The 13,817-nt window shown below is 40.7% G+C and overlaps 1 protein-coding gene across 1 annotated transcript in view; it reads left to right on the top strand.

Annotated features, from left to right (window-relative positions):
• Nucleotides 1–13,817, top strand: part of LOC123982234 (transmembrane protein 132C-like) — a 217,197-nt gene that overhangs the window by 70,409 nt on the left and 132,971 nt on the right. The gene's annotated exons all lie outside the window — the stretch shown is intronic.

Raw genomic sequence — 13,817 nt, 5'->3', positions numbered from 1 at the left:
ACTAGCATGAAGTGGTATTACGTGCCAGGATATGACCAGTCGCAGTGAAATCACTCTTGAATGCTCAGAGCTGTGATAGGAGGAGAGCACTGCCCTAGTTTGAGTCTGGCGTAATTATGTAATGCTTGAGTACCTGCAGCACCAGCGGCACGACAACTTCTGAATGTGAATCTAGGTAGTGGAGAGTGCAGGCTGGAACTGCACACCTCTTTTCAATCGTTTTTATGTGGCGCGCTACTTAATCTTGAGCTCAATTGGTTTGACTGACATAATGCAGTAATTTACTTATTTAGCATTCGACTGACACATTCAGCCTTTGACTCCCTTATTGCATCCTTTCATCTCCTGTTTTGTTTTTGTTTTTCCCAAATATTTCTCCCTTACCACTTTCTATTCCTCTTTCCCACCATATGTCCATTCCAGCTTCCTTCCTCTAACCCTCAGTCCCTCTTGCTCCTTGCCCCTTTCTACCCTTGCCCCCCTCTTTTTCAGCTCTCCCCGTCCATTTCTAACAGCACATTCCAAATGGAGGGTGACAGTATGCAGCTGTGGGTTTTGTCCTCCAGACAGCATCTTAGAGAAAAGCTAAGCCCAACACACACCGATGCATACAGACGGAGGGAGGGATCTTTCATCTGTCGCTTATATAATAGTTTTAAGATGGAGTTATGCTGTGCGGCTTGCATACATGATGCAGTCAGGCCTCAAAGTCTTTGCAATGAAGAAGATAATGTATCATGATGTAAAAACACACTAAACTCTCTTTTCTTTCCTGTTTTTTATTCTTCAGAAAGCAAAGCTCCATGCTGCCTTGCAGGAGAAAAATCGTCTGAACCTTGAGCTAATCAACCACCACCTAAAGGCATCCAAGTATGACCAGGTATGGCAGTCACATATGCGGTGTACAAGTGTGCATTGCAAGGACACACAAGCACAATGATGATCAATGGGCAACCAGGCCATGATCAATGGGGAAAAAAACTACTGGTGATATAGGTGCTACATGTCACTTGCAGAATGTCCTGTAATTGGCTGTAACATAAGTCATGTGTTGCAATCTGCACAGATCAATACATCTGCAACCTTGTTATCATCATCACATTTGTTATCACGTGTTGGCTCTTCATGTTCTTTATATTGCGCCTTCACGCACACAATTTTATATGTGGTATTAATGTCATTTCTACCATCTTATACACACATCATTGCTACATTTCCTTTCCTACACTTGTGTCTTTACAGGCACTCCCACTTACCATACATGCATAAATACGCACAGAGACTCAGACAGAGACAGTCTGTAATAGTGGCACAAATAGTGACTTTCACAGAGGGGGAAGTTTTGACACATGTCCAGAGACTCAGCTCGGAGCTTTTGCTCCACTGCGCCACACAAAAAGATGCCATCTGTGCACCGACAAGGTGGGCACAGAGTTGAAAAGGAAGTGGGGGCAAAAGTGTGTCCAGTCCCGCCAGATATACGGCATGAACAAGTGGGACTGGCTTGTAAGGGCAATCGTAGCAAAGACACAGGCAACATGTAGTGGAGTGTGCATAGAGAGAGAATGAAGGGGGAAAGATCTTTGAGTATCTAGATAAGTGCTCTTTAAATAAAATGTATTGCTATTGTTATTATAGTCCGCTTGAAAACTGCGTGTCCCACATGATATAAGCTCAAATGGTATTAAAGCCTCTGACTCCAGCTCCAAACATGAATTCCACAAGATGAATTAACTCATTCCCTTTGCAGAAGTCTAGTTTTGTGCTCTTTGCATAAGCGAGCTTATCTATCGTGCACTCATCTGTTATGTTAATTAATAAGATGATTGGTGTATGGCTCGATCCTGTGAGGCCACCTTTAGAGGAACCAGCTTAGCTACAGGCCTCTCACTGATGAAGAAATGAGAGGCAAAACGCTCAAGTCAGCAGCTCTGTCTCATCAAGGCTAAATGGAAATGTGCTGATTAATTTCTCTTCAGACTGTGAACTCCCAATCAACCCTCCAGCCAAAAAAAAGCCCAGCCTCTATTCATAAATGTAAAAAGTAGGTAGGTCTACTGCGAGAACAAACCTCATTAAAATTGCATGCTTGTTTTCCTCTTTAAAAAAACAGAATAATGGATACATCTTGAAACTCTCCAAGTAAAACAGAAGAAATTAAAGTGTGTTCTCTCTCTTTGTTGTGTTTTTCTGCTTGCCTGTGTCTCTGCTGTCGTTTTCATGTTGTTGATAATCCTCTTAATCTCCAATTAGCTCTTTTTTATCTTTTTCTTGTCCTTCCCCCTTCCGTCCCTTGCATCTGGACTCTGTACTGTTCATGTAGGTGCAATCAGACTATGACCAGCTGAGACAGACCTTTGCTGTAGTGAGCCAGGAGAGAGACGTGGCCCAGCAGCAGAGGAACCAACTCCAAGGCAAAGTGGAGAACCTGGAACAGGTTCTAAAGGTGAGACTGTCCTCTTTGCTGTCATCCTATGTACCCTTAAATACAGAAATCTCTTTAGTTTTCCTTTGATGTTGAGGGAAGGTTAGGAACATTTCTGATGTCTCCTCCCTCCATGATTCATATTATAATTCCAAGTTTGATGAAGTTTTAATTTTGTCCAATTGTGCACACTATAATAATTTGATAACTAACAACATTTTGTCAAATCCTGGCCCTGCTTACTCACTAAATTACAATTTTGAATTGATTGAATTGAATTTTCCTGAATCATATTTACTGCATATTTACATGTGCTGTTGTAGTTGTAGTTCTCTGGCAAAGAGTGTGGAGTAAACAAGACCATGTGGCCATAGATAACTTAATAATGTCAGAAAGCACTTTTGAGTATTGAGGGAGAAGTACTTCAGTTTTACCTGAAAGAAACTAAACTTTTGGACTACTTCATCAAAAGATTTCACGTCAAAGGATTTCAATTCACCATTTTATATATAAAAATTTCCTTTATCTACCAACAGATAGGGAGACTGTATTATCTGAAGTTATGGATTTGATTATAAAAATAAATCAGAATTTAGTTCAGCGATTGAGACTACACAGCTGGAATAGTTTATTCCTTGTCTCTCTTGTGTTTTTGTGGAGAAGACCATTGAGCAATAACAATAAGAAAAAGATGTTGCGAAATTCATTCTCTGCATTTAACCCATCCCTCAAGGGAGTTGTGGGCAGCCGCTGTGCAGTGCCCGGGGACCAACTCCAGATGTTTATCAGTGTCTGGTCAAAAGGCACTGACTGGAGAACCTAACATGTTTTTGTCTCTAAGATTCAAGTCCAAACTCTTTATCCTCCGTTCTTGCTACTACATTTCTCCAGCATCCCCATATTCACTCATTCATCCCTTGGCTCGTTCACTACACTGGTTCTGTTTGGATCACACCATACGTCAGATTTGGAGATTCAGGCCCGATTTTTGCTGCCTCTTTTGGAGATATTCCCATCTCCCATGTGTTTGTTTTCTAAGAAAACTTCAGAAGGAAAGTGACGCAACTCATGAGGTGAGGTGTCATTGGTTTCATGTAGAGGCTCTTTTTTCATCGTGTTATGGTCTGCCAATAGTAATCAGACACAGTCTCACTGCACAGTGAGAGGCACTCTCATTACAAATCCTCGCCTCCCTGCATCTGCTATCGATTGTCTGTTTGTCAGGATATTTGAGAGAGAAATGTACCCATCTGAGAAAAACTGACCCACTCCCTAATACAGCAAAGAAAGGTTTGTCACTTTCTCATTGTGTATTGATCATGAAAACAAAGAGACTATTTTAGAGAAAATTACACAGGGTGTTGTGGGTGGAGAAAGAAGAGATGGAGGAAACACAACATGAAAAAACAAAAAAAAGACGTACTTGATTTTAGAAGTGTTTAAAAGTCAACACTAATGAGATACAACACTGTCAATCTCAGTTTTAAAGTTATATAATCTTGGAACAAAAAAGGTTTACTGTCACATTTATGTGGGGGATAGACATGAGTCAGCAGGACCACGTCTTATTCTGGCCTTTCTATCACACAAGAAGGACAATATGCAAGACGTAAGTATAATAGCTCTTAGATTAAGTGGCCTCTTAAAATGATCACAGAAAAGGACAATCAATCTAACTAAACAGTGCTAGTACCGGCTAATGTAGCCTTGAGCCGCTAGCCTCAAGCAGAGAGTGCAGTGGTCTGGTAAAGCTCTCTACTTCCTAACCCCACACCAATGGAATTTTTTCATTTTCAAACTTTTTGTGTTCAACCCCAACTGATGTTGACTCAAGTGACAAATTTTGCACAGATCCGTCTGGAGCCACATAAGGCTTTATACAACTTTTTACACATATGCAGTAGTACTCTCCACGACTTATGGATGTTAATAAAAGTTTGTGTAAAATGGGTGTAGTTCCTTTTAAGTTTTTAAGTCTGATACAAGTCTACAGTTATGCTAGGCAGTAAACATCACCTGCCTGAAAGATCTGTCTTTACAGGGTTGTGTACCAAACACACAACCTTGTTCGTCACATTGTGAGGAAAGGTTGGCAGTAATCTAATGCTTGTGTAAGGCAGGTTGTTGGCATGACATCACAGGGTGTTTGCTGAAAATGTGTGAGTTCATGAAGCCTTCCCTCAATCTCCAAGGAAAAAATGAAGTATGAAAATATAGAAAAATTTGTTTTCACTAAGGCTCCAGTGACAGCCTCCCAGCCAGCCCAGTCCTCTGCAGCTTAGAGCTTCTCCCTGATTATGCAAAGCAGTGGCTGCCTGCTCAGGACACCTCGAAGCCACTCCGGGAGGTAAAGAGGCTTTTCTTTTTTTCAAGGGAGAGAGAACACAGGGAGAAAATGATGAATGTCAGGGCTTTCTAAGCTGTCTTTTCTTCTTAAGCCTGCAGTACCATCTTATGGCCTTAACTCTGTTTCTGCAAGATGTGGCAGCTGGTCGCAACTCAGTGGATAGATTCTATATAGTCGTGACTCGGCTAATTTAAGAAAGGGTAGATTTTGGATCGCGGTGGGTGACCATGTGTGACAGCTTTGTCTGAGTCAGTTCGGAGTATACAGTGGGTTGCATCTGATAGATACAATACAAATTATATGAAAAGAATGCTGTGCTTACTTTACTTCCACATTGAACTCAACAATTGAGTGCTTGAGAATTCAAAATTTGAGTTTAAGGAATAGTTTGACATTTTGGGAAATAGGTTAATTTGCTTTGATGTCTGTACTTTAAATGTGGGGCTACAGCTTGCAGACGACAGATAGGAAACGCAGGCAACATCTTTACTGGCTCTGTCCGAAGGTAACTACTTAACAGGTTATTGATTGTTTGTTTGTTTAATCTTAAATGTTAACAACAAACTCTAGAAAGTCACTGCTCCCGAGAACCAAGAAATAGCCAGGCACATCACCCTGTGCTACACATCACCAACAGATGCAGGAAAAATCACACAAACTAGAAAAAACTGCTGCTACACTGCGCTCAAGAGCAACACATCAAAAACAAAAGTCATAAGAATCAATAACAAGAACAATGTACCAATAATCATAGATCATAACCAACTAGAATTGGCAGACAGCTTTATATAGCTTGGGAGCATAATTGCTGTGGACAGAGGAACCAAGGAAGATGGAAAGGCCAGAACAGCATTCAACATGATGAATAATATCTGTAAAACAAAAAACGTAGCACTTAAAATCAAACTGAAAATTTTTAATTCAGACGTCACGTCCATTCTGCCCGAAACATGGAAAATTACCACCAACATATAACAAACTACAGATATTCATCAACCACTGCCTTTGACGCCTGCTGAGAGTCTAAACAGAAGAAAAATTCCTAGAACCAACTGGAGAAGAAGAACAGAACAAGCAAATAAGGCTCAGGGGCTGTCATGGCAGCAACTGGTTTGAAAGGCATAAGACCAGTGAGGGTGGAAGGCTTTCGTCAATGGCTTATGCTCCTTAGGGAATATCAAGAAATATAAACAAACTAACCACCTGTAAATCCACATGTTGACTTGTTGACTTTTTTCCACGGATTAAAAAAGATATAATGTGTGATAATGTGCATGAGAGGTGCTGTTAGGCAGAATTTTTTTTACCTTCCAAACTCGCTGTTTCCCCCTTTTTCCAATTGTTATGCCAAGCTAGGTTAGCATGCTGCTTGCAGTAGTTTCACACTTAGTGTATAGACATGAGAGTTAGATCTTCTCATCTCCTCTGCAAGAAAACAAATAACCAGCATTTCCCCCCCAAATACAAAATGTGTGTATTTGTTTTTCAGAATGCACAGTTGCCTGCAGCTGATTGCCAGTCAGGTGGATTAGGTTCAGTTTCCTCAAAGGCTCCTTGCCCTGGTGCTAGCCAGCCCACTGCAGAAAACACTATCCTTTCAGTGCTGGGATAGCAACAGCAATATTTTTATAATTGTGCAGGCTTTCAAGGTCTAGCTATATTTAATCTGTCACCATCAAGAGAGAAAGATTGTTGTATTATTCCTAAGTAACTTGAATCCTTCAAGGTAACCATGTTCTCTCCCTCTCTGTGTTTCTCCCCAGCATATGCATGAGGCTGTAGAGCTGAAGCGTCAGCTGCAGATAGAGCATGAGCAAGCCTTGGTGGCCCTTCACACCAAACAGAAGGAGATCAATCTACTGCAAAAGGTATGGCCACATAGATAAAGGCATAAAATAGAAAATTAGTATTTCTTAATTTGTATACTTTTGACATAACCCTCCTGGGTCATTGTAGCAGTGAAAAACTGAAGCTCCTTGTTCAGCAATTGATGTGTCATTAGCCAGTTTGTGCTGAATCACTGTCACTGAATTGCTGCTACAGTATCAGAAAATACAAAGGTCCAAAAATCTGAAGATTTTAGTAGAAATGCAGTTTCAGCTTGCAGCACCTTTCATATTGTTTGATAGTGTGATGAAGAGCCCTCTGCTAAAAATGCTGCCTTTCTAGTTGTTGATAAATTTATACACCTTGTGAACATCTTTCAGTGTGCAGACATGACTTTTTTTCTAGATGTTGCATTCTGTCAGGTACCTTTTTAAGATTGGGATATATTCTTCAAATAGCTTCACATATGAAAATTCAAATATCACAACACATGGATTTAAATTAGAAGTGCTTTTGATACTTCTGAGGCTTTTCAAATGTCAGATGTTAAATGATCTGTCTTACCTTTGTCTGTCCCAAATTTGTTGCTCAAATCAATGCTTGTGAATTTTGACCTCATCGTGTCTTACACACACTCAATTACCTACATTTTTAGTTGTTAAATTAACAAATATGTAGTTTTTAAACATTTCAATTTCGGTTTCTTTGCTGCAGCATAATTTACTGCTAATTGTTTACACATACAAATGATGAAAACAAAAAGCCCATTCAGGAACTTCTTATTCTAATGACTGATGTGTAAGTATTCCTAAAATACCTACTGGATTCGACCACTCAGGCTTTGATTTGATCATAAAAGAGCTGAATAGCGACTGTGAGGTTTTTCCTGTCGGTTGTTTGTATGTATCAGCTTATTGTCCTGTATTTGCATTGCTGTTTGTTCAAACAGAAACAATCAGTCATTAACAGGGAGAGTCAGGGAGAGTCATAAGTAATTTGTACAGTTACAAAGAGTTTTTGAATGTTGAAAACTTTACTTCTGCTACCAAGCCACAACTTAAATACTAATATACCCCAAAATACTACTTTTTATCAGCGCAATGCCATCAGGAGAAGGCATCTCTTCAAGTACCAGTGCTGTGATCAACCAGAGAGCTACTGCCAGGGTGTTATATGTCAACTGTGTGCTGTCTATTCTACCTCGTGGACTGTGATTACAGTGTCAGCTGTCACTGTGTGTTTCTGTGTGCTCTCTGCAAACTCAGGTTCAAGCTGACCAAGAGCATGAGGAAGCAGTACGTCTGTTAGAGGTATAGTAACATGAACAAACACAGATCTTTTACATCAGTGTTACTTTCTTAAATATAGTTTAAATCCGTTTTTAAGCAGATGAAATATAACAAAGAAAGCATCCAGGATGTTTCATATAGTATTAGCCATTTGTGGAATAAGGGGTCCTACAATGTCAACCTTATAAAACACAAAATTTTTATGTAGTTAAAAGTTAAATGCTTAAATTACCACTTTTAGAAGAAAATATCAAATGTCCGCTAACACACACAAAATATAATTTATTAGTCAAACAAATTTACTTCCTTTCCTTTGAGGCCAGTGTGTTCAAAATGTGATAAAAACTACTTACATGTGGCTGCTATTAAATGGTGTAACTGTCATTTCTGCAACACAGACAGAAAATGCATGTTTAGTCTCAAAAACAAGGAGAAAAACATTACAATTCACCCCATAGTGTGGGTTAGTTGTAACCTACCCGGGGGCGAAATCGAACTATATTGGAATATTATTACAATACATTGAATATTATTACAATACAACCCAACTTATTATCAGTTATAACTAATCCAAAATCTTGTAGCCATGAACTAGCTTACCTTACAGCTTACAGCTAAAACATTAGCACTAACAACTTGCTTAAAGGGGCATTATGGAGTTTCCAGCGGCCACTATCGGTGCGGTTTTAAGATTGCTACCAGGCGTGTGCTGGTACATGTGCTCGCTTGAACTCACGAGTGAGCATAATCTGAAACAAAACCACTTTCATACAGAAATACTGCAATAACTGCAGGAACACCAGCATGCAGGCTGTGGCTTTTCACTCAGACATGTTCAGGCTCTGTTACTTCAAAGTTCCCGTCTCAGAGGCAGATCAAGACAGGTGTCGTGCCAAGGTAGTTATCCCCGACAGAAAGTGTTTCCCCCTGCCGCAGGAGCGCACGTGCATTCAGCGGTGAAGGCGGACCTTCGACTTCATCAAAGTGAATCAAAAATATACCATGTGGATTGTTTAATCTTTCGTTTTAGTATTGATTTATTAACGAGGTTTGTGTAGAAGAAGCTAGCACTTATACTTTATAGGCTTACGTTATGTGTTATTGAACTTAGTATTATTCATTGCACTCAATTGAGAATGTCTACACAAGACGAGCATTTAGTTTCACTCCTAAAGCAAACATTTATTTCGCGATAGTCTGGTGATGTTATAACTGACCACGTAGTCGATCACTTTGTCATCTATGTTACTCTTTAGAAGCTAGATTCAGACAGACTGTCACTTTTTTCAAGTAAGCTGCTCCTACAAACGGCATCGATACTGTATCAACATCACTGTAATCAGTTTAACACTTTGCTCGCCTCAACGTTACATCTCCTTGACTCGAAATGTGCATTAAACTGAATGCAGCATTGTAGACAATATTTTGTCCTTGTAATCCATGTTTCCATTGCATGGCCTTTGGATATTGCTGGAAATTGTCCCCCTCCTTAAAGGGTAAATTATTATCATAACAATTTAATAATGCATTGCATTTAAACAGAACTTTTCATACACAAAAAGCGATAACAGTAGCCTACTGGTCCTACCAGGCTGGACATGCAGTCTGCCAAAATATGTTTCCCCCTCCATAATGCACAGATGATGGCCTACTGTCAAGTATTTAATTTTGTGTACACTTCACATCATGACTAATAACAAGGTTGAATATGGAGACGTTTCTATTTTCCTAGCAAAAGTTATAGTGGAATACAAATAATTTCAGACTGAATTTTCAACTTGCCATAAAATGTGTCCCCCCTTTATAATGCACAGATGATGGCCTACTGTCAAGTATTTAATTTTGTGTATTCTTCACATCATGACTAATAACAGTAGTAGTAATAACTTGAAAATTTGATTAATTTCAATGAAAAACTTACATATAGTCCCTTTAAAAGACATCTACATAGACACACAATAAACAAGATTTATGTTTGATGAGTCTAACTACAATGCAGGCAGTGCTATAACAAAAATAAATAAAGCTGAAAAAGCTACTTTTTCCCATGTGGAATAAGGACTAAACTGAGCATGTGCAGAGTGAATAAGGTGATTCGTGTCTTTATGGAGATATTGGACGTATTACAACTCACCTGTTACAACCATCCCAGGTCTCCCCTACTTGATTTCAGATAGTGGAAGACATAAGCAGGCTTCTCATTTCTTGCCAGCAACTGTCAGTTTTTCTGCCTTTGGCAAACGACACAGGATCATGCCATTTTGGCGATGTGGGGGTGCTCAACGTCTGATTTTACATAGAACTACCAGTTTTCTCACAACAAGTTAATATAGAGCCAATTACAATATACATTTCAACGTTTAATGCTGTAAATAAACATGTACCTGTAAAAGGAAGTTTTTCCTTGCCTCTGTCGCCTAGTGCTTGCTCTTGGTGGGAACTGTTGGGCTTCTGTAAATAGCATCATAGAGTATGGTCTAGACCTGCTCTTTTATGAAAAGCGCTGTGAGATAACTGTTGTTGTGATTTGGCGCTATATAAATAAAATTGAATTGAATGTAAAAACAATTAAAGTACGTGGATAAATCCAAAATTGTAATCCTAACCCTGGGTTGTCAGTGCGCTTTTATCCAAACCTCTGGAGCAATTAGGGGTTAAGTGTCTTGCTCAGGAACTCAGTGGGGAATTGAACCCGGGTCTCTCACAACAAAGGCATGTGTCTTATCCATTGCGCCATCACCACCCCTATATATACAACGTATAGATGGCGCTGAGTATGGCGCCCTTGGTGTTAGGTGTGCTTTGTTTTGTTTTGTTTTTGTGTGTTTATTCAGTTTTTGACTATGATTCCTGGTGCTCTTTCACCAAAGAAGAGCTCATGAACATCAGGGGAACAACTCCAGCAGATTTAGATTTTCAGTTTTTACTTTTTACGTGTCATCAAAGGAATTATTGGACAGTTTAGTGAAGGGCTCTCTCGCTGTTGTTCGGGCTGTGAAGCGCCATAGAAGAGGAAAACGAGCCGGGTCACTCGTGCGGCTTCGCCGTAGGGGACTCTGCACACCGCTACCAGCAATATTTCTCTCCAATGTGCGCTCACTGTACAACTGTCACTGACGTGACAGTGATTCAGCAGTACGGTTCTCCTAATATGGAATTTCTTATCATTAACTGTAAACCGTTTTACTCTCCCTCTGGTCGGTGTTTACATACCGCTTCAGGCCAACATGCAGGACGCACAACGCATGCTGGCTGACCGGATACTGTGTGTGGAGCAGACAAACCCAGACTCCCTTGTTATTGTTCTCGGTTACTTTAACAAAGGAAACTTGAGCCAAGAACTCCACAATGCAGACAGTTTATAAAGAACACTTTAGATCACTGCTACACCACAGTTAGCAGTGCCTATCAAGCCGTCACACGCAGGACTCCTACCAACAATCTGGATGAGTTTACAGAGGCTGTGACGTCATTACATCAGCTTCTGTGAAGACAGCTGTATACCAACACGCACTAGGGTGAGTTATAACAATGACAAACCCTGGTTTACAGCCAAACTCAGACAGCTAAGATTGGAAAGGAGGAAGCATTTAGGAGTGGAGACCGAGTCGGGTGCAGGGCGTAAAGTACAGGTTTAGCAAGGAGGTGCGAGGAGCTAAACGACTGTACTCAGAGGCTAAAGGACCAGTTCTCTGCAAATGATGCCAGACAGATCACAAGCCCAAAGTCCCCCACTCCATCAACGACTCTTGCCTGGCAAATGAGCTAAACCAGTTCTACTGCCTCTTTGAGAGTCAATTGGACACCATCCCCTGTGACTCCTCCACTCAGCTTCAGCCCCAGTCCACCACTTCCGCCCCCTACCCTCCTCAGAGCTGGCCAGCTCCACCCCCTGCCCACCTCTCTCCATCTCAGAGTGGGAGGTCAACAGGTTATTCAGGAGGCAGAAACCCTGCAAAGCAGCTGGGCCGGACTCTGTCTCCCCATCCACACTGAAGCACTACGCTGTTTGTGGATTTCAGCTCTGCTTTCAACACCATCATCGACCATCTGGTGACCTGGTGCAGCCAGAACAGTCTGGAGCTCAATGCTCTGAAGACAGTCAACTGTATGTTTGTCTATGTGTAGCACCTTATCACAAAAGCAAATTCCTCGTATGTGTAAAACACTACTTGGCAATAAAACTCCTTCTTCTGATTCTGACTTGAAATAGACCCACGAGGAACTGCGTGCAGTTGTCGGCAGCACGACGTGCGCGCAAAACTCTGCTCAAGACTGGTGAATGGCAGGCGAGAGAGAAAGAGAAGAGGGTCAACAATAATCCTCAGTTTAGCTGGAAATTTACAGTGTAAGTTGAATTAATTGAACTACCAGTCGACTATATGCAGGACTTGACAATTCTGATTTGACTATACAGGTGCTGGTCATATAATTAGAATATCATCAAAAAGTTGATTTATTTCAGTAATTCCATTCAAAAAGTGAAACTTGGATATTATATTCATTCATTACACACAGACTGATATATTTCAATTGTTTATTTCATTTAATTGTGATGATTAAAACTGACAACTAATGTAAATCCCAAATTCAGTATCTCTTAGAATAAATTAAAATTTTACTTAAGACCAATACAAAAAAAGGATTTTTAGAAATGTTGGCCAACTGAAAAGTATGAACATGAAAAGTATGAGCATGTACAGCACTCAATACTTAGTTGGGGCTCCTTTTGCCTGAATTACTGCAGCAATGCAGCGTGGCAATCAGTCTGTGGCACTGCTCAGGTGTTATGAGAGCCCAGGTTGCTCTGATAGTGGCCTTCAGCTCTTCTGCATTGTTGGGTCTGGCGTATCGCATCTTCCTCTTCACAATACCCCATAGATTTTCTATAGGGTTAAGGTCAGGCGAGTTCGCTGGCCAATTAATAACAGGGATACCATGGTCCTTAAACCAGGTACTGGTAGCTTTGGCACTGTGTGCAGGTGCCAAGTCCTGTTGGAAAATGAAATCTGCATCTCCATAAAGTTTGTCAGCAGCAGGAAGCATGAAGTGCTCTAAAACTTCCTGGTAGACGGCTGCGTTGACCTTGGACCTCAGAAAACACAGTGGACCAACACCAGCAGATGACATGGCACCCCAAACCATCACTGATTGTGGAAACTTTACACTGGACTTCAAGCAACGTGGATTTTGTGCCTCTCCTCTCTTCCTCCAGACTCTGGGACCTTGATTTCCAAAGGAAATGCAAAATTGACTTTCATCAGAGAACATAACTTTGGACCACTCAGCAGCAGTCCAGTCCTTTTTGTCTTTAGCCCAGGCAAGATGCTTCTGACGCTGTGTCTTGTTCAAGAGTGTGAACTTGACACAAGGAATGCGACAGCTGAAACCCATGTCTTGCATACGTCTGTGCGTGGTGGTTCTTGAAGCACTGACTCCAGCTGCAGTCCACTCTTTCTGAATCTCCCCCACATTTTTGAATGGGTTTTGTTTCACAATCCTCTCCAGGGTGCGGTTATCCCTATTGCTTGTACACTTTTTTCTACCACATCTTTTCCTTCCCTTCGCCTTTCTATTAATGTGCTTGGACACAGAGCTCTGTGAACAGCCAGCCTCTTTAGCAATGACCTTTTTGTGTCTTGCCCTCCTTGTGCAAGGTGTCAGTGGTCCTCTTTTGGATAGCTCTCAAGTCAGCAGTCTTCCCCATGATTGTGTAGCCTACAGAACTAGACTGAGAGACCATTTAAAGGCCTTTGCAGGTGTTTTGAGTTAATTAGCTGATTAGAGTGTGGCACCAGGTGTCTTCAATATTGAACCTTTTCACAATATTCTAATTTTCTGAGATACTGATTTTGGGGTTTTCATTAGTTGTCAGTTATAATCATCAAAATTAAAAGGAATGAACACTTGAAATATATCAGTCGGTGTG

The sequence above is a fragment of the Micropterus dolomieu genome, linkage group LG13, assembly GCF_021292245.1.
Source record: "Micropterus dolomieu isolate WLL.071019.BEF.003 ecotype Adirondacks linkage group LG13, ASM2129224v1, whole genome shotgun sequence".
Lineage (NCBI taxonomy): Eukaryota > Metazoa > Chordata > Actinopteri > Centrarchiformes > Centrarchidae > Micropterus > Micropterus dolomieu.
Note: the sequence above shows the minus strand (reverse complement) of the source record. Positions and strands in the feature narration are given on the sequence as shown.